At 38.4% G+C, this 21742-nt stretch overlaps 1 long non-coding RNA gene across 2 annotated transcripts in view; it reads right to left on the bottom strand.

The window, feature by feature from the left end:
* LOC121079652 overlaps window positions 1–21742 on the bottom strand; it is a 147075-nt gene that overhangs the window by 65639 nt on the left and 59694 nt on the right. For both annotated transcript variants that reach the window (XR_005825125.1, XR_005825124.1), the window contains exons 2-4: window positions 14260–14328; window positions 12047–12127; window positions 8998–9166 (exon numbers count right to left, since the gene is read on the bottom strand). This is a non-coding gene — a long non-coding RNA (uncharacterized LOC121079652). The remainder of the gene's footprint in view (window positions 1–8997; window positions 9167–12046; window positions 12128–14259; window positions 14329–21742) is intronic.

Raw genomic sequence — 21742 nt, 5'->3', positions numbered from 1 at the left:
AGGCCTCAGTTCAGATCATCAGTAAATGCTGTCAGCTATTGGCTGACACTGTAAGCCTACAGATACTTCAGGGTTGCTTGCAGCCAGAGATCCAGCCAGAACTTCAAATCTAGACCCACGTAAAACCACTCTGAAGCCCAGAAACACAACAACCAAGGGGCCTGAACTTTGTTACTGAATTTGCCAGTTCTGAAACTGAATTTCTCTTTGTTGGTTCAAAGAAAACCTAAAGTGACATTTTGTTCCATTTAGAAAAAAAGATGTAAACCTAGTGGATGTATTTTCCAGCCCCGTATTAGCCATATAATATAAATCCCAGAGTTACTGAGCATATAGAGGTAGGGTAAGAAGGGAAATTCCCAGACCTTCTACTTAAAACATATCACAAGGAAGGTTAGGGGCACAAAAATAATAAAAATAAATACATTTAATTTGTATTAAATTTTTAAAACAGACCCCATGCACAGTATTTAATTCAACACACCCACAGAGAATTCTTATTACTCTTCAGCTCTTGACTTCATCAAAGAGTTGGATTCATGGTACAAATTAGCACAGCCTTGTTATGGCTCCGTTAATAACAAATCATAGCTGATAAGGAACTGAATCACTGATTGATCAAACAATAAATCCATTCTGGGGTTTCCACTAAAGATTATGTAGTTGTTTGAGAAATTAAGAGGACAAAATAAAACAACCATATCATTGCCTCACTGAGCACGTTAAATTCTGGACGTCCTTGTCCTTAAGTTCAATTACTGAGTATACCAGCTGCAGTAGGAAGACTATTCTTAAAGAAAAATCTCTAGTTCAAGATGTACTCCACAATGTGTACCTTGAAGGATCAACGAGAAATCAGAAATTGCACTGCTTGGTGGCTCTACCCAGAGCATCTTATTTGAGTGATGAAGGAATGTCAGTGTCACAGAACAAGAAACTACTCTGCACTCATCAATAGATGCATTCTTTCCAGTAGGCTGGTGGCTTGCACTGTAGCAGTGTTGCCTTGCCTATGGACTGTTCCCTTTTGAAAGGTCATTAAATACTTTTGAAGCAGACGCTGTTTGCCCTCAAAAAAGAAAATTTGTAAAAGACTGTGGTTGGAAATACCCTAACGTCACCATCTAGAGCTGCTCTCAGCGAGGTAGGTAGTAACCTTAGTTACCAGTGGTGAAGTCAGATGAGCTGCTCCTGTGAGCCAGACTCTGATGTCAGTCTCACGAGGGTAAATCCACAGCAACTCCACTGAAGCAGCTGGCAACACTCCAGGTATATCCTAATGGGACTAAAATCACAGAACTGCTTTCTGCTAAGAAACTGTTTTGGCTTACTTTGTATACATCCCATTGAATTAGAATTACATCTCCCTGCCTTTCCCTTCCCATTAGACCGATTTCCATGAAAACAGAATCTTTGTTCCTTAAGGATTACGGATTTCTCTTTGGCCAAAATATGTCAAGCCTTGTTCTTCCAGAAACTTAGTGGCAGTTCCTGCATTCCCCACTGCTTGTAACCGTTGGCAGAAATTGGCAGCAACACACAAACATTCTTTGGTTGGGATGTGGGAGGGTAGGAGCACTGTTTGAAGAAATATTGGCTGGTAAGCCTTCATGCTATTTTTGGCAGGTGTGCATTTTGCTGAAACAAAAGGCTTAAGCAGGCTCTCCTGAAGCAGCATGGCCTGTGATGTTACATGGTGAGTGAAATATCAGAAGGTCTTGGTATGTTTGTTCAACAGTAGAAAGGATTCATTTTATAATGGCTGTTTCTGGGCTTGCAAACAGCATGACAGAGAGTTCTGCGTGAGGGGTTGTAAAGCAAATACATTCCCTCAATGAATTATTGAATCCAAGGCATTTGTAGCCATGCCCCACAGAAAGCGAGTGTCTGTATTGATGGTATCTTACAGACATGGCTTGCCCCGGTTTCAACATCCATATTTACATACACTGCTGCAAATGCCATGTAATATCTCCACTCTCCATAGTACAAATTCTGCTCCCAGACTGAACGTTTGAGAGTAAGTGCGGCACTTCCTATCACCATTTCTCTTCCAGCAGCTTCCCAGCATGATTCTTTACAGAAGTTTAAGTAGCCAGAGACTTAAGAGCTCCCTCCCTCCCATTCAGTCCTGATTTAGATGGGCGTACTTGGAAAACCAATGCAGAAATTCACAGTTCCAGGAATTTGAAAGTCAGTCACAGGATCCTAAAGCCAAAAAGACAAACAAACAAAAAGCAGCAAGTAACTTTGAATTCTGAAAAGAAAGAAGTGGGAGCTATTTTAATTTGCCTTCTGCTTTCCCATCCATTATCACACTTAGGGAGCACATTTTCAGGCTATTCTCTACAACCAGGAAGACTAGAAATTTGACTCTTTAGTTAACAGTAAGATTTTAATGAAATTCCAGAATGCAACACACCCCAAATACTGGAAGATTTGATAACACTAAGACAGATGCAAATCTAACATCACCTTTTCTTGTCAAGTCAGTAGAGATGACAGTAGCTCACGTGGACTCAATTTTCTTTGGTCTGCATACACTGCAGGGTAATCAAATCATTCCAGATTCATATCTGGAATCAGATGGAAGTTATAAACTGAGAGATCTGAGTTTGGAGCCTCAGCAGTAACCTTGTTACCTAACTTTAGTCTTCTTCTCACTTAACCACTGGTAGGAGAAGAAAGAAAACAAGGGGACAACAATGCAAGGGGGGCTGGAAATAAAAACGCTGAAGTAGATGGCAGTACCATCTGTTTTTCTACCATTCTGATAAAAGGATGGTAGAAATTACCATCCTGGTTTCTACCAGGAGTTGTTGTCTGTACTCTACCCCACCAGGGGTATTAAACATCTCAGTTAAGGAATTGACAAATAATTCTCCAGTGGAAATTACAAGGACGAAAGGAGGCAGAATGCAAGAGCAAGAGCTCAAGCTGTAAATTTAAGCCACATGCGACTGCCAATGGATTTTTAATGGCCACCCAAGGAAGTAGCCGCTGTCTGAGATCCTTTAATGATAGCAATTGCTGGTCATCCGTGCATTTGGTCACAAGTTTGTTTACCCGTCAAATAAACAACACTATTTTCTGAACCTTCTTCCCCACCCCAGAGATAGAGGATAGAGACTTGAAAGTACGAACATGCTTGCTATCTAGAGCATCAGATTCTAACAGAAGTTACGCTGACATGACTACTGGTTTTCTGAACCTCCTTACCCTGTGCTAATCACATCCGGGGTCTTCAATGCTCCCTTACTATCAACTGGACCAATTTCAAGCCTCATCTTTTACCAAAAAGTAACAACAAAAAAGTCCATTTAATCAGGTAGAACAACTTAATGGGGAAGAACAAACAAAGAAAGGGAGGGCAAGACAATCAGCAAAATTTTGTTTGGAAGGAAAACACTCCTAAGAGGAAAATGAAATTCATAGAGATGTTTAAAAAAAAAAAGTTGCTTTTCATATTCAACTGACTTCTCTGAAGCACAGGAAACCTGTCCTTCCTAAAGACTTATCTTCTGTCCTTGCTATCTCCAAATCTTGTCTTCTCTTGATCACTTGAGATGAAAAATTAAGAGAATCCGTTGCAAACCATTGCTTACATCAGCATTCACAAGAACTTGCATGCAATACTACGCAGCATAATATCCCCAATCATAGAAATTAAGTTGTAGTGGGAGGAAGAAGCACTACGCAATCAAAGTGTCTGTACAACTAATTCTAGATTTTGAGATACACTCAAAGCAAAAAATCCAAACCAAGCAGGAAAGAGGGCAAGTAGAGAAAAGACTTAGATTTAAAAAGTATGCCTTGGAAAAAATAAATCACAAATACCCCACATTATGAAAAAACATATTAAATATCATTAAAAAAATTCTCAAACTGTTTATGTATTTTGTAGGACAATAGATAAAATACTTTAACATATTGTAGTGGCAACCTCTATTAGGATTACCATTTTAAAAAAAGCATACCGACATCACATTTGTTTCTTCCTTTTCAGCGCGTTACGTCTAAGCTAGCACTTGCTGCTGGAAGAAAGCAGATGAAAGAGTTCATTTACCACCATGTTAAGCCAGCCTCAAATACAATTTCTGGCAAAGGTTCCCTAACAAGAGTGTTCAAGGAAGCTGATCCAACAACAGAATGAACTTGCAACCAGTTAGTATCATAACGCCTCAAGTCAGAGTCAGAGACCTCTTTGTCTAAAAAAGCTTAAGCTCCTTTTGTTTGAAGAAAAGACTTATGCATACATTTTCAAAAGTACCAAAGCAATTAAAACACAAGCTCCTTTTAAATTCATCAACCCACACCATGCAAGCCACTTCTTATGCATCTCTTCCCTAAAGCTAGCCACAGTGTTGCTTGCTATTAGCTAAGTAAAATCCTTTCAGGCATAAGTTTACAAGCAATCCACCTCTCCTGGGCTCATTGATAAGGATCAGACCCTTGGAATGGCACAGAGGAAGCATGCACCTTGGGACACTAAGAGGTGGTTCTACAGCTGCTAGAAGAAATGAGGGAAGAATAACGCAACCAGCAACCTTCTTGGCAAACCCTGACTTTAACCTCTGCTAGTGTGTTTGCTGTGCCAGAGGCAAGGTGGCAATTGTACTATTTCCTCACCTTGCAGGGGTGTTGGGCTAGTTAGCTAATGTCTTCATAGTACAAAGTAAATGCTGACTATTATTATTGGCATATTATGTACTACCAAGTCCCTCTGCTCAGTAGGACAGGCAACGCTAAGTGGGAAATTGCAAAAGTAACAGCTAAAAGCTTATTCACTTTACAAGTTACCTCAATGTTTTTCTTTCCAGCTGTCAAACTGCTTTATAAGAAGCAGTTCATCTAAGCAACCCTCACCCTTTACAATTTGGTTTTGTTTGCTTCCTAACCTGGAAACGGGTGTCTCTTGTCTTTATTTCATTTCCAAGTCAAGCCTGAAAAGAAAAATGCTTGCAGAAAATCCTATAATTACCGGATCTGATTTTCATTTGAACTTTGATTCTTTCGTACAGTACCAACAGCTTTCCAAATTCAATGAAACTAATGTAATTACAATTTATATGGAAGACCGAGTGGGAAAGTTTTTGAAGGATATATATTATAGACTCTATGTCCATAAGAGAAAAATGTACTTACAGGATAGGCACACAGTGATTGGATCTGTAATAAATGAACCAGCTTTTCTGAGGAACCCAGACTCTATTTGGGAATTAAAGTAAGTGGCTAGCTTTTCTAACTTCCCTAGCTTCTTCCATGCTGAGCAATTTTGATTATCTGGCCATAAAAATGTCTCAGTGAGAACTGCTGGGTGCCAAGCACTTTTGGAAATCTGGGCTCAATTGTGGGCTCTCAGCATTTAAGAAACCACTAGCTCCAAATGTAAAGAGCGGTTGTATGAAGCAGTGGGTGAGGGCTATATAAGAAGCATATACAGGTCTCAAAGTACATACATTTTCTCAGTTTCCCTTAAATACTCTGATCTATATCCTCCTTCTGCATGTTACCGTGTAAACAGACATAACCATGTTGCAAATCTTTCTACTGAAATAAAAACAAATCTCAAAATAAGCTAAGAAGTGTCCTAAATACTTTCTGCTTCAATGCAGAGTCTCTTAGGAAAAATATGATGATGCTCCTTAATAACGGTCCACCTTCATCTAAATGATGCAGTGCTGGTGCCAGCAGAGGATGAACTTAATTACCATGACAGGAGGAGCCACAGAGTCAGTAAGGGCTAGATTATGATGGATAGAATCCATCACACATCTGAAAGCAACATGTCTTTCCAATCCCACTGGGAAAAAAAAAAAAAAAAAAACAACAACATTACAAATCCTCAGTAAAAGAATCATTTGATTGGAAATAGCAAACACTATGTCTCTAGCACTAAGTGCATGTTTATGAGACAACACTAACACCTTTTGCTTTTTTTTTTTTTTAAGCAATCATAGGACTGCTTGGATGTTCTCTGCAGAGGAAGTTACTGGGTTGTTTAGACATCTATTCACCACAACCCTAATTCTCTGAACAGATCTGGTAATGCCAAACGATTGGTTCAATGTTGACATTCAAACACTGTCTTGTCAATCCCCACTCCTTCACTCCCTCCTGCTAGTCTCAGGAAATACACCGTAGCCTGCCGCTTCATGCTGTTTGGGGACATTTTGTAGAACACCGCTGTCTTGAGGCCTACAGACACGAGGGCTTCAAGGCTTCACTGAGTATGTCCTTGGATTGCACTTTCCAGAGTTTCTGAAAAACAGGCTGAACAGTTCATAGGACCACTCAGATCAGCAGTGCTTCTCCAGGAACACTGGTATATCTCAATCCCCAGAGAAGAACAAACCACAAAGTCAGTTCAGCAGTAATTACTACCCTTTAGGTCAATCCTCTGCAAACACGTGCTAGAAAAATTTTGTTTGTAGGTAAAGAAAATGTTATGAAGTGTTGTGCCCCTCCACCTCTGTATAAGTGTCTATTCTGTCAGTGTACACATAGCCTTGCTGATAAGGCTCTTGTGGTGTTGTGAGACGTGTAATCAACAAACAGAAATGAAACCACATGATCTAGAAGACCAATGGCATACAAATTTGTGAGTAGTCAAGGAAAAAACCATCTCAGAAAACTGTTTGTAAGCAACCCACAAGCTGAAATATGTTTATACGCAACATTTTTTGAATATTTTCCAATGACATGTATACTTGTAAAAATGCTTATGGAATATTTACAGACAAAATTTGCCAGCTTTATCACATCGTTTTGTTTGCAAGCAGTTTTTCCAGCTCAATTCGCAGCTACATTACAGTAATGTTGGACCTAACTCCACCACCTTTAATCATTTACAAGAAAATGAACAAATTCCAACTGATTCAGAAAGCTGCAAGGTAAACAGTCCCAGTCACTTTATGAAGAGGATACTTTCTACTAATCCTACATGCCAGTTACTTTCATTTTGTAAAAAGAAAACGAGTTTGAACTGTTGCTCAGTGCCCCAAGGGACTTTGCAGCTTTGTACAGATGCTGCTAATCTCAATGGTTAGGCCAGAATCACAAAAAGAAATCAAACACCCCACACAGACACAGCTTCATTAAACGTTAAATTAAACTGGCATTAATTAGAAAAGCATTGATTAGTAATTTAATGAGAACGATGGACACAGAAAACAAGGTGAAACAGGAAGACAAAGAAAAAGGCATGAGTGCTAAAAGAAAGGAAGAGTGGCATAAAACATTTTCTTCAATTGCTTTCTGTGCTCTTCAGAAGGGAATACACAATTCAATGAAGTAACATTTGAACAAAGAGGGTATTTTTGTTCCAATAAACGCTTCATTTCCCTCAAATCTGGATGGCAATGCTTCCTCTTTCAAAAGTGCCTCCTATTGATTCATAATAGTTAATCCCCTCATTTTTAGGTGACTCTCGTCTTTGCAAAGAAAAAAAACACAGGAAAAAGGTTTTTGTTTCTTATTTTGCTTCCCGCACTGTTCTCTGAGAGCTTACAGAAAATGCATTCCTGTCCGTAACAAGATTTCTAATAACTGCAATTTAAATGTGCTAATGGAAACACTGGAAAAATGCAACTTTTACACATATGACTTTTTCTAAATTAAAACAATGAAACTTCTGTTGTGAAAGCTTTGGCCAAGGTTTGTTTGCTCCCCTCTTCTCCACCCTTGAGCCCCCTGCCTCTCTTCCTCTTCAGGTGCTTAAGAAATCAAGTGGCTGTTTTGTGCTTCAGTGTAGTAGCTTGTAACGCAAATGGATCAGATAGTACAGATTATGCCCTTTAGGCCTTTACAACACAAAACATTTTTTCCTTTTTAACTGTATAAACCAAACATTTCTTCGAAGCACAACTATTATTAAGCTATACCAAACCCTTCTAATCCGTATCAGCTAGAAACCAGTCATATCCCAGAAGAGCACTGGTGCACTCCCACTCACCAGCTTTAATTAGTATGAGGAAACTGTCTGAAGTTCAAGTGTACAAAGCGTTTGGAAATTTTCGCTTCCTAACACTGTAAGCTGTTCACAGCACTGTCTGGTGGATAGAAAGGGCTCCTAGACAGCAATATGCACTTACATGCAGTGACTGCAATGAATCTGAATGTGTTCCACAATCGATTACAAGCATGCGCACTCAGCTTAGGGTGCTGAGAACACATCAGGCTTACTCTGTCTGTTTAGATCACACAGTGCTGTACATCCTACCCCGCACTACAACACAGCAGCTGTGTTTGTGGTGCCAATGGACATTCAGCAACCACAGCAAAAGTAGCATTCCGGCAAGGCTGCTGAATGTCAGGAAATCCTGGGCAAACAGGCAAAGCACAGAGTTCCCTTCTACTTATAAACAAAACTTCTGGGCAAATCACATAAACGGTAGCCCACACTTACCTGTTCTAGCTCTCAGCTACAAGTCTTAAGTGGTCACCACTTTGATGAAAGCAGCACTTTGCAACCCAGGACTTAATGGCCCTTGCACGTAACCTTGGTTTTTGTCAAAAGTTTGCATTCCGCTCCATTTTGCACAAGAGGCCAGATTTTCAGAAGGGCTTAGCTTATATTTAGGCCGTGGGATTACAAAATAGATTTTCTGAATGAGCTAAACCCCTCTGATGAATCCTGGATGGAGAAAATACATTGAAGCCTTACTTTACTTACCTAGGTGAGAATTGAAGTCTTCAGAAAATCTGCTCTCCTAAGACAGAACGGCAGTCAGAAAGGTACTTTGGTTCGGTCTAAGACAAAACCAAACTATTCTGAATCAGGTCTGGCTAAGAGCAGTTAAGCTTCTAACTTCTACTAGACCAGAATTTTCAAAAGTCACCAGCATGAGCTGATTTTACAAACTGATTATTAGGATTATCTTTTCCCACTTCATTGCATTAAACAGCATAAAATCATTGCAAGTCCCATAAAATTTAAAGGATTAAGAAATAAGACTTTGAACTGCTCTGTATTCTTCCAGTTAACTAGGGCTTTACCCTAGAAGTAGCTGCACTTGAGAAGCGATTGGTACCCTACATGATCCTGGTCTATACGGAGTGGCTGCAGTACCTTCTTCTCAGGGATGAAAGCAGTGACTCCCACAGTGGCTGGACAGTCCTGAGCAGAAATCTGCTGAGCTCCATAGTCCTTCCATTCTGAGAAGACCTATTGATACAAGAAAATTCCCACTATTGTTTCCAGCATTAAACATCACACAAACTTTCAGTAGATTTCTGGGAAGATGAGGACAGAGAATACCACAGCGAACAGAGGTTTTCTCTCTTCCCCACCTCTCCCTGTGAGCTTTTATCACTAACTTCTCACACAGATAGACTTCCACTGTTCTTAGGCCCACTGCACTCTCTCTCACTTAGCTGTTTGACAGCCCTTTCTGTCCTGGTCAGTTTCCCTTTGCATTGCCTAGAAGAATGGTCCATGCAACTACAAGGGTTTAAACCTGCACATACTTTCTATCACAAGCGCAGATGAATACATACCAAATCTTCTTCTTTAAACTTGGAACCATTACAAGCAATAGTAGATTTTATTAGTAGAGGTTTTTGTTTGTTTTTGCACTATCAGTGCAAGCGTGTCTGTATCACTAAAAAGAATCATATGCACAGGAAAGTGATATGGTTATTAAAATGTCCTAGTGTTGATTTGTTTGATTTCATTTAATTTTGTTTGATTGTTATGCCAAAAGAATAAGAAACGCAGCTATCCTCTCTGTGCACTTTTTCATCCCAGACGTGTTAGGTCAGAGTCATAATCTTGAGAATGGTTCTAGATTTTTAAAATTATATTAATACTTATTAATAATAAATGTTATGGAATTATATGCAGTATTAATTAGAGGCTCATTGTGGGCACAAAAGAGATTTTATGGGATGTGCTATATTTATGTATGGACATTAGTGACAGGCAAAGATAAAAGGCAAGACTATTTTTAGAACCCACAGAAGATAAAAATTGTGAACGTACATATACATGAGTGTATGTGCCTGTATAAGACATGCAGAAGCAATTAGTGCCCATCAGCATGATCATCAAGAGACAATTCAGGGCATCTTTGGAATCCTTTACAGCATGAGTCTCACTGTTCAAAAATATAAATTATCCCAAGCCACTAGCAGCCTTCCAAAATTCAACACTACACACTCTTACAGTTTCAGTGTGTAAGATTCCATTTTATTCTGACCCTTAGTCCTGCACGTCAGAGTACACTACTCTGCTTATTTTTCATTAAGTACACAATGATAAAAAAAAGTTTAATCTTGGAAATACTCCATGTAATGTCTCACAGAAATAAAAATATAAATAAAAACACCAAGACTGTAACTGCAGGAGATAAAAAGATTAAAAAATATTTTTCAAACTGTTTTGCTTCTTTTACTGTAATTGTTCTTACAAAGTACACTGGTTGCTTTGCTGCCGTCTATCACACAATGTTTGTGAAGCTCTTCAAAATATTTGAAAAGAAAGAGAATGTGAATTTGTTTTAAATCAGAAAAAAGATATTTAAATAAATGCTGAAATATTTTGTCTGTAAAAAAAAAAAATTTTGAACCTGCCATAAATATCCATGCATTTTTAAGTATCCTCATGCACACAGGATTCTCTGGTTTCAACTCTTTTTCAAAGGGACCAATATCATCTGCACTTAGTAATTAGCTGCCAGCAGACAGTAACCATGGATTTTTAGTGTATATTTATTTCTATCTATTTTTGAACACTGCAAACATTGATGGTACTTTTGAATTCGATTTCCTCTGTCACTTGCTTTTAACCTGAGAAAGGAATATGAGTCCATTTCTCTTGTGTACTTTCACAATTTGAGATATATGGAGGCAGAGGGTCTGTTTAATAGGAGATTATTTCCTAGTATTTTCTGCCCTGCTTGGATTTCCTTTCTTTCTAGTATTTTTAGATCCCAAGATAAAAAAAAAAAAAAAACAACTTGGTTTATTTGTATTGTAAGACAATCCACCAAATAAAGCACGGATCACTGGGAGACTTTCTTCAATGAAAGGTCCAGTTTAACTGGTTCACTTTTAATTTAATGAATGGCTCTTTCCCTCAGACAAGAAGAAACAGCCACAGACATTTACAAAGACACAAAAGCCAACACTGGGCTGTTTTATGTTAGTTTCTTTTCTTAAAACATTTGTTTTTAACTTGAAATGTTCAAGGCAGAACTTGCAGATACAAATCCTTCCCCTTATAGAAACAAAAGTGTTTATATAGCCCATGGTAAATAAACCCTAATTAAATGTATCCATCAACTATAGTTCTTTTATTTCACTTATTATTTGTATTCAGCATCTACTATGATGTTTGATGGAGACCAAAAATTAAATCTTTATCATATATTGAATTTAATTTTTCTTTAGAATGTTACACACACTTTTCTTCCTTAGAAAGATATAATTTCTCATCTATGCAGCTTCTTACTACTAACTCCAGTACAATTTTCTGCCCTGTTTGGAAGTATTTTGACATAAAACATAACCATTTTATGCCATCAATTGCTGCTTCCACTTTAGTCCAACTGGTAATTACTGTGTATTTCTACAAAAGATTATTTCCTCTTTTCCCTCCTTCTCCAAAATTAAAATGCAAACAGCTCAGTGAGCATAACAAAAAGAAAAAAGAGGAATAAGAAGAAACAAGAAACAGGCCATCTAATATAGACCAGAATTTTTTTTATTGTTTTTACAGAGTTTACAGTGAAAAGAAAAAGGAAAAAATCATATTTTGTTTTTTGCCTTTCTAGTGGTTTGTGCTTGTTGTAGAAATAAAGTATTACAAATAGAAACCAGAGAGAGGCGGGAGGGGGAAAGCTCGTTTAGTTTCCCTTTTTCATTTCCTTTGCTGGAATACGGGTTTGGAACATCTGAAGACAAAAAGGATTTCAAAGTTCGATTTTTTGTTGTTGTTGAAACGAGCCCTTAAACCAGTCCCAGGTTTGGCGGGAGTTCGTGGTGTCACAGTGCCCCCTGGAGGCCGGAGGAGGCAGCGCTGACTCCTCAGCCTTGCCCTCCTTACCTTGCCTTTCTTCTGCAGCTCTCCAGACAGAAGGGAAGGGAAATATTCAAACGCTCAGGATCTTTGCTGCTCACAGCTGGACTGGGAAGAGGGTAGCGAATAACTGCTTAGTTATTTCAAACAGTTTAAAAAAAAACAAAAAACTCTTCAACTTTTCCCCTTTAAATCCACTTTAGTCAGGGTCTGACTTTGGCTACTTCAGAAGGACTTACCTGCTATGGGTCTGAATTGCTCAGGTGTGCGAGTGCACAGAGAACTGCATAGACTTGTTTCAAGTCTTCGTGAACAAACTGATTTTTTTTTTCCTGATAGTTTAACCATTATCATCGTAGGCTTCCCACAATTTTTTAAACTCTCTCCTTTAGTGGTATCAATAAACTCAAGCAGGTAAAGAGTTCACCGCATTACAGAAAAGTCTGTCATATTTGTGTCTAATTGTTTTTACTCAGTATGATTTTTAGAAAGCTGGTAGTTATATACTGATCAAATTATCTTTATTATTAAATTAATTATTTTCGTTTGGTTTCAAAGTGGTGAAAAATAGTTACTTTTTGTGTAATAAAACTACCCAAAGCATGGTAGATTATGGATCTAATTTATTGCTTCATTAAGACACACTATTCACTATGGAAAATATCTCTGTGGATGCAAGACAAAACTAATCATGGTATTTTGAGACATTAAGATACTTTTGATCCTTTTGGTTTTTTGACAAAAATTGCTACAGATACAGAAACATTTCATTATAATGTTTCAATAATTTAAGATGTATAACAAATTACAAATTTGGCCCAATATATTCCACACTTATTATCATTATATAATTTCAATGTTATTGCCTTCAGGGCTTTTCTTAATATTGTGTGAACTCTCCCATCCCAAACCATTTCTTTTTTTCCCTGTGGAAATATATAGTACAAGTTCACTTCAGCAGGAAGTAAGACTACATATTTTTTTTTCTTTAAACCACCAGCACACAGACATTTATTGTCAATGGTAAAGAGAATACTAGGTTCAGTCACAATGTAGGATATTTCCTGTGATTTTGATAATTCTAGAAGTTTTTTTCCTCTAGAACATACTTTAAAAAAAAAACAACACATTAAATAAGTGATATTCCTAAGTTTGTTTCATATTTCAACAAAATGCTGTGTAAAATGTACCTGCATTATAATGTCTCAGAACGGGAAATACAAATATTGTACATCATGCTACATAGGACAAGTCAGTGCAAAACATCAATTTACACTTACAGTAACACTTTTTCAGTAGTCTGTAGGACTTTAAACAAGGTTTAATATATAATCAATGGATGTCTGTCTTGCAAATAAAGTTACAAATGTGTGCACGTCACAGCGTTTCAAATTCTGTTGACAAAATCATGAAGTAAAAAGGACCGAGTACGTCAGATAAAAGCCACTACAATTTGACAATCATGTAAGTACACATATACACAAACATTAACCATCTTGAGAATGCTATCCAAATTATTCTTCCATACTAAGCAAGGAACAAGTACCCTGTCCCATCAGTTCTTGCACAACTAAAATCTCAACTTCTTGCACACTTCTTCCAATTTATTACAACAGCATCTGGCTCTAACCAAATCATTGCTCTGGTAAGGAGACAACAGATCTTATTCTTACCAAATTCACTCACTCAGACCATCCGACTACTCAGCTTTCGAGCAAGCTTCCCTACTTCCTAAATCTGCTGTGAGACAAGAAACTGACCCCGGTGGCTCTAAATACAGCAAAAGCAGACTAAAATGCTGAACCCTGGAAATCATTTGTAAAAAAGACCTTTACCATGCATTTGAGTGAAAGACACTGGGCTGTTGGGAGAAGACATTCTTTGATTGCTACCAGTCATTTAAATACTGGTGGGAAATTACAAAGCAGCTTTCCTTAAAGAGAGCTGACAGGAGATTTTTCTAAGAAATTATTCTTAAGTTCAGATTCATTTTCCCAATTGCAAATGTTCTGGTTGTACGTATAAAAAATGTTTGTATGTGTTACAACACTCTGGAAAAATCCCCCTCTTTGAGGAACTGAAGATCTTTTTATTAAGGTTTATGATACAAACCAACAAAAGCCAGGAAGTACAATCTTAGGACTAACGCTGTGTTCTTACCTCTCTCATCATTGTGCTTCTTCCCACAAAACTGACTTACAACTGTGTGAAGTAACTAGGGAATACCAACCTTCACTTACATTTCCTGGCTCCCTCCAGCTGCTGTCCAAAACCTTCCTGTTATCTAGGCATAACTGAGTTCTTCAGTACTTCAGGTTTGCATTGTACATGCCAAAACACAAAATGCATCTAATCATGAAGATGACAAAGTCTGAATAAGCAACGTCTTTGCGTGGTTAAAAAAAGATAAATCGTTATTGTTTCTATGATAAAAATACAGAAATAACAGGAATAGCTATCAAAGAAAAACAGAGAATTTTCTGTCACGTATACTACGCACTACTACAATACTACGTATTGTACTACTTAACATCACTAGCATTTTGGATTACACTAAATAGAAAGGGCACCAATGCAATTCACAAAAGAAGGTCCCGAGTCTCTAATGATATTTGCATAAGAGTACAGTTCAGAAACACTCGGGTACATTTGAAGCATTTAGTCTAAGAGAAAGCAGAAAGTTTTCCGAAAGAAAGAATGGAAAAAGGCAAAAAAAAAAAAAAAAAAATAAAACGAAAGAAAAAGGGAATGGACAGTTTGACTGCTACTACTATTAGTTTAGTACTTAATAATTCAATAATACTGAGTGATGAAAGACTGAACACACAGGTTTTCTCCGTGTTGATTCTCTGCAAGTTCTTTTGCATATTTTCTTCAGCAAAATGTTTAAACTTTAACTACATTTTAGCATTTGAAGCATGATATATGTGCATGTAAAACTTCCTAGTATGTACATAGTTATTCATTAAAATAAGCTTTATGACACTTGCAGTTAATTTCTGCATTTTTAAGGTGCATGCAAAAAGCTTTTTATTTTTTTTAATGCATTTCAGTTGGATTTCATTGAATGTGTCATACACCTTGACATTTTAGGTACTTTAATGGGGTTTTCTTAGACACAAAAAAAGAAGTTCGTGAAAGAGGTTTGCGGGGGGGGGGGGGGAAATCCTTTTAGAAGAAGGCTTGGGGCCGGGGTGGGGGGGGGGAAATGGGTGAAAAGACTTTATTTTCTACAGCTCAAATTCCAAAGGAGAAAGACGGGGAGAAATAGGAACTGAAACTAATTTACCTGCATTCCTTTGTCACTGCTTGGCCCTTGACTAGTAAATGATTCCTTTCACTAGCCAATAAAACCAAATCAAAAGCAGGCTTAGGCAGCAGAGGGGGAAGGAGGGGGATAAAGTAGAAGAGAGAATCAACTTAAACTCTGACAAAAAAAAAAAAAAAAAAAAAAGAAAGCAAACTCACTCCTCTTGCTTTCCGGAAGCTCTCAGGAGCTATATGCCTAACTCCTAGGCTAACTTCCCAGCATTAGCACAGCACAAAGACGTCCTCTACCTGCTATCTCGCAGCACTACCTAAGGTTATTCCACTGTTACATGACAGACTGAGTTGCTTTTGTCTCCTTCTAGAGCTGGCCCCAGAAGCCCTGCCAACTTAGCTCCAGTGGAAGGCCTGTACAACTGCTTCAGAGATTAAGGGCATCCGAGAACAAGTTTGCTCTGCACAGACTTGGTGCCCAAGCTGCATACCCCAGAGATCTGGTAAAAGGTCAGTTCAAAAGACTGCTGTATAGCAACATGCAGGCATTCAAGAACTCTGAAAAAAATATCAAGTCTGGTATTCCCAGACACCATGAAAATATAACAGTAGTGGCTTCTACTTCTAGAAGAACTTTACATTCTAGAGAAGCAAGACAGAGGATCAGAGAGGTTGTATTGACAGGATCAAATTTTCAAAAGCATCTACACACTTAAGGCATACAGAAGTCCACTAATACATACTTAGAATTCTGAACTTAAATTTTACCCTATTAATTTTTACCCTATTAATCACTTTTAATAAGTCACAGAATCATAGAATGGTTTGAGATGGAAGGGACGATCATGTAGTTCTGAATAATAATTCCTGGTACAACTAATGAACTGACTTCTTCAAAAGCAGACAATTGAAAAGTGTGCCATGGGAATTCTTTGTTCTTGTAACCACCATATCACTGTTTTAGCATCCAAGGGACTTCCTCAGAGCTGAGCAGACAGCATTTTTCAGGATTGGGCACCAGATTTTTCCTTCTTCCATCCCTCTTTTGAATAGAGAATAACTGGTCAGCCATCAGACAGACAAGCAGGCCAGTAAAGAGCGTAACGGACAAAGAAAAAAGTCATATGTAGACCTCTGAGCTGTAAACGTGTTTTTATCATGTGTATCTAATGATGCCAAATGAAAGTCAGCAGGCATGATCAGAAATGGAAATACAGATCTACCAGGATGGGTAGCCTCTCAAGGTCAGGCTCATTTAAAAATTAATGTTTTAATTTTCAAGTATCCTCAGTTTATGCAGAAAAGACCCAGGGGCTATGACTCACTCTTGTCAGACAGAAACAGAGAACATACTCTAGCACCCCACACGTGCTACCTGATCGATAAACAGTACTCTACATAGCAGCAAAACTGGAATCGTTAGGCCTGTGTGTAGCCACACGGTTCAGCAGCAGAAGAGAAATTAGATCAGATTTTTACTGAGATACCAGACTTAAATGCTCTGCATTTGATTGGAGTATCTCTACAACAGAGGTAAAGACAGGAGGACAGACACTCACCTCCTTTCTTCCTCCCCTGCAGAAGTGCGGAAGAATATACTAATCAGCCTCTTTCGCTGGAACACGTTGTTGGGCTGAGCAAGAATGACATGTTGTCATCCCCATTGTAGAGCAAAACAAGATCAACGTAAACATAGCCATGTTGTGGTGTTATCTGTATTATCAGTACTGCAAAAGACACAGGTTTCCATGGAACTGATGAACTTCCCTCCTACATGAACGGAAGGCTTGTCTTTGGACGGTACACCAGTTTTTCTAGCTGTGATATCCTTCCTGCTTAGGGAAATGCTGCCCATTTCATATGCCCATGCATATGGGCTCGGCATCCAAGTTACAGATGAAGACGACATTTCTTCCCTTTCAACTTTCAGTCCAAGGGAACAGCTAAGATTCCCATTAAACAACTTTTGGAGTTTCACACAGAATAGACTAAATGTATTGCTATTTAGTAGCTAATATAACACGTACAGGAAAGAATTCTAAGTCTTCAAAAATTCCCCCTTTCTACTATGCACATATTTATTTATGTGTATACATACACACACACACACGTTTATCAGCACCTACTTTTCTTGCCCTTGTTTCACAAACACTCAAGCAACTCTCACAGATCATATGCATAGTCTGGGTTGTCTTGCTGTGGCACTCAATAGGGAAAGAAGAGAACAGTCAGAATTAATATGACAGAAGATTTCAGGAGCTCCAAATAAGATAAATCAAGAGCGCTGTACCGGTAAGGACCAATGGTCTGTAATACAGGGTTTTCTTTATAGTAATGAAATAAAAATTAAATGTCCTGGTGTAGGCAGTCTCTGTGTTCTTACAGTCCCACTCTGCTCCAAGATGGTGTACCACTGCATGGTTACGCTGTGGACAAAGAACGTGAGCAGAAAATGAACAATATTACTTGTGCTTCAAAACTTTCTATGCACCAGTAGCTCTTGACAAGGACAATACAGTCAGATAGCTGTGGAAGTTCCCACATCTCCCAAAAAAGAATATGGGGACTTTAAAGTAACAAGAATCTTAACTAACATATATCTGGTGTTTTCTTCTAATGACCAAGTATCTTACTTTGTAAAGTATGTCTATTCCCAGGTTTAAGCAGTGAAAAGTAAAAGCTGAGGCAAAAGGACTTGTCCTATGCCGTACACAAAGCGCGTGGCCAGGCAGTATCAGACATCATGGCTCCTGAGCCCCAAACTTGAACTCATTCCTTCAGACAAAGTTGTCTCAAAATTAGAAAAGGTTCAAAGAACCTTTTTTCTCCAAGAGACTTAAGTTTTACAGTGTCAACCACACTCTTTATATAGGAATCTGAAAAATTAAAATAAGGACTGAACATCTATTTCACATAAGTGATCCGCAAAAAAAGAAACCGAAACAATTTTTATATTATATACGGGTGAATAATAGAACCTGCTAACATACAACAGTCAGTGTAATACCATTAAATAGGTATTTCTTTCCTTCTTTTTCTATCACTTTCCTCCTCCTGTAGCTATAATTTAGAGTTAGAGCTAACCCATAGAGGGTAAAGAACTTCATAAAGCATCTATAACCTGAGATGGTGCTCTTCCACATTCCTTAAATGGAGTTTGTTTCAACTACAGAATGAAAAAGAAAAATGGGAATCCCTTAATGTTGTTTTCCTGAATGTCTATGTGCAGATGCCAGAAGTATGCTCAAAGGGCTTGCGCCAGTCACAAGCAATACCACTCCAATCACACTTTCTCAGCTCCTCTGAGAACTCTGAAAGCTGTGCAGATAGCACTGTCCTGATTCTTCCTTAATCTGCCTCATGTCTACAATCTTTCAAAAGCCACTGAGAGTCAGCTATCCAGCCCACGGTGATTTTCAGTGAAAGATAAGCGTTTCATTCCGTATGGCTCATTTGTAAAAATCTGGCACGCATATTCTAGAGAATCTTTCAAGCTTGGAAAAGCAACTTCTCCTGTAATGCTGGGGACAGCAGAGATAAAAAAGTACCTCCTGCACTTCTCACGTAGAAGTGTGGCCAGACTCCCCAAGCTAGAATGCCCTGGTGGCACACTTAGTCACATATTAGACAGGATAGGTGTTAGTTATTTTGACCTGATATAGGTCAAAATTACCAAAAGATAAAAGATCTAACAGAGTCATAAAATACCAGAGATAGCACAGTGAAGTTTATATGCAGATTGATTTTGAAATTGACAACATCTACCAGCTCATACCTCTGCATTCACTGGGAACTTCAAAACTAAGAAGTAGAAGCTCTGATGTGGTGATTACCTCAGTCAAATCACCCTGAAGGACAGCTACATCCTAGAAGCTCCATGCTGAGAATAGACTTTGAAGTGCTTTAAGGGGGGAATTTCAGTGACTTTATTCCCTAGCATTGCTCTCAACCATGTACCTACACAATTGCAGGTTGTCTGAGAGCACTTTTAAAGAGAAGGAAAAAAAAATAAAAGCAAAAGAAAGTTAAAACGGAAGAAAACAGAGAAGATAAGTAGCATCACACCTCTTCCTGCTAGCTCAAAGAAGTCTTCACTTCACATCACAGAAGTCTTCACTTCTTCAGTGCAGATGCTAATAAACACACAAGCAACAATTTTTTCTTTTGTCAGAAAACTTTGATCAGACTTATACCTCAAACATTCAGAAACATCTGAAGGAATAATAATGGGAAGTAAAATTAACTACAAAAAAAAGTAAACTTAATCGGTAGGAGTCTGTGAAGTCTGTCAACCTACCAGAGGGGAGGTGGTAGGAAGTCAGTTCAAATCAAAGTCACTAAGCCCAAAGTCAAGCTGTATAACGTGAACAGCCGGAGGAACTATGGAAGTCATGAAAATCCAGGAACATCATAGACGCTTACTCCAACAAAAGAAAATGGCAAAAGATGGATTACACAGAGAACTCCAAAACATTTGTTAGAAATAACAAGTTACTATATGCTTGGCAAAGTATTGTCCAGGCAGCCAAATTCAGACCAGACTAAGATGTCACTGGATGAAGCGTGGTAGGAACATAGAAGTCATAGCCCCTGTCTTGAAGTACTTGCATTTACAATGATAAAAGAAATTCATAAAATGTTGAATAGTTAGGATGTTCTATGGTCTGTTTGCAGACAAGCCATGAAAATAAACAGGGACTGAAGAGATTAAGTTTATCAGGAGAAAATACTCACTTTTCCGAGCAGACCTCTACAAAGCCAATAATAGCTTTTTTTTTTTTCACATGTCACTGATCACTTATGAATATTTTTACTGATATGACTGCACAAACACATATTGCTTTCTGTAATTTTGGTTATAACCTGGTAAGGTGGAGCCAATCGTACATCAGTTCTAGCAGTAGGAACTTCAGCATAGTTAAGGCAGCCAGTTTTTCTCACTTAATACTGTGAAGTTTTTAAGACTAGCAAATTACGATGATATTTTGTTGCATGGAATAATCTTCCTTGCTCTCCCTAATCTCTTTGTCTCCACAGAGTCTATAATTTAATGGAGCAGGATGCTTCAAGATATTGCCAAGGCCATTATCTCTAGATGTATTAATAAACTTGCCTGCAGGACACGCCCATATTAACGTTACCACATACTGTAAGACCCATTTCACACAAAAAGTACACAAAATGCCTTAGCCCCCACAGGCAATGTTTTAAAGTTCTACGCAACAGAAATAGGTAGGGCATCGCAAACAGCCATACATGCATGCAAAAAAATGCTCTCAAATACACAAGAAAGCAGGCTGCGCAACTTATTTGCCAAGCTGTAAGTTTCCTCCAGCAAACAAGTCAGCCGGAAACTCCTCAAACAAGCCAGAGCTGGCCACACAAAGTGTCTGCTGTGAAGTAACCCCTCCCTTTGGTTGTTACATCAATAATGGGGCAATCCCTGGCCAGAGGGCTCGAGAAATAGGAAGGCAGGAACAGAAGATTTCAAGATTCAGCCCATGGAATGTCATAGTGAAGACTGCCTACCAGAGCACAGAAAAGAAAAAAATAAATAAAAATGAATAACAATAACACAACAAAAACAAAAACCAAACCTTTCTCCAGCAAAAACTCCTGCAGTAGATACCTTGATCTAAAAGCATAAAATAGATGCTTCAGTGAGACAGTCTTCCCAAAACAGTACTGAACTGCGTTGTCGGACAGCTGTGATTTCATAGGTGAGGAATCCATAAGCGCAGGTTAATATTGGCACACATACAATCATCTTGAAAGGGCAATGAAGTAAACATGGAGTATCTCTGTCTGCTTTGGTAGCTAGCCTGCTTGCTACCAGTGTGCTTTCTAGGTACTGCAGAAATAAGAGATGAGGTTGGCTAACTGTAATCAGACATACAATGGGAACACACAATTGATTTCTGCCATACATTTTTGGTCCACACTGCAGTTGTGAATTCTTACCACAGGAAAAAGAAAAATTATTTAGACCAACCTGATACGTTCCTAGACCTTATATTCCTACTCTGTCCTACATTATTTCTCAGATACGTACATTAAGCCAGCCCCAGCTTCAGCTAATACCAGGCTGATTCAGAAACACTCAAGATATTCTAGCTTCTCTCCTTGTCCTTCTGCTACTCAGATTTGTTCCCTTGGTGGCTATTACACTTATTAACTAATTCATGTCAGGACACTTTTCCTCTTTTTGATGCCTTCTGCAGCTTATGGTCTTCTAAACCAATGCAGGAGGCAACGAGGATTTTTCCCAACTTCATACACCATCTTTTGCCGTTTGAGTAGATCCCCCCAAACAGTAGCAGAAGAGGTCATCGGGTAGCTTTCCCACATGTACAGCACTGAATTCAGTGATGACAATTACTTCTCTGCTATTTTGTATCTGAGTGCTTCTTTCCTTTTTCCTCTGGCTATTTTGTCCCTGTGTTCTTTAGTGCCCATATACCC

The sequence above is a fragment of the Cygnus olor genome, chromosome 17 (assembly GCF_009769625.2).
Source record: "Cygnus olor isolate bCygOlo1 chromosome 17, bCygOlo1.pri.v2, whole genome shotgun sequence".
NCBI lineage: Eukaryota > Metazoa > Chordata > Aves > Anseriformes > Anatidae > Cygnus > Cygnus olor.
The sequence above is the reverse complement of the archived record's forward strand: the minus strand, read 5'-3'. Positions and strand labels throughout refer to the sequence as shown.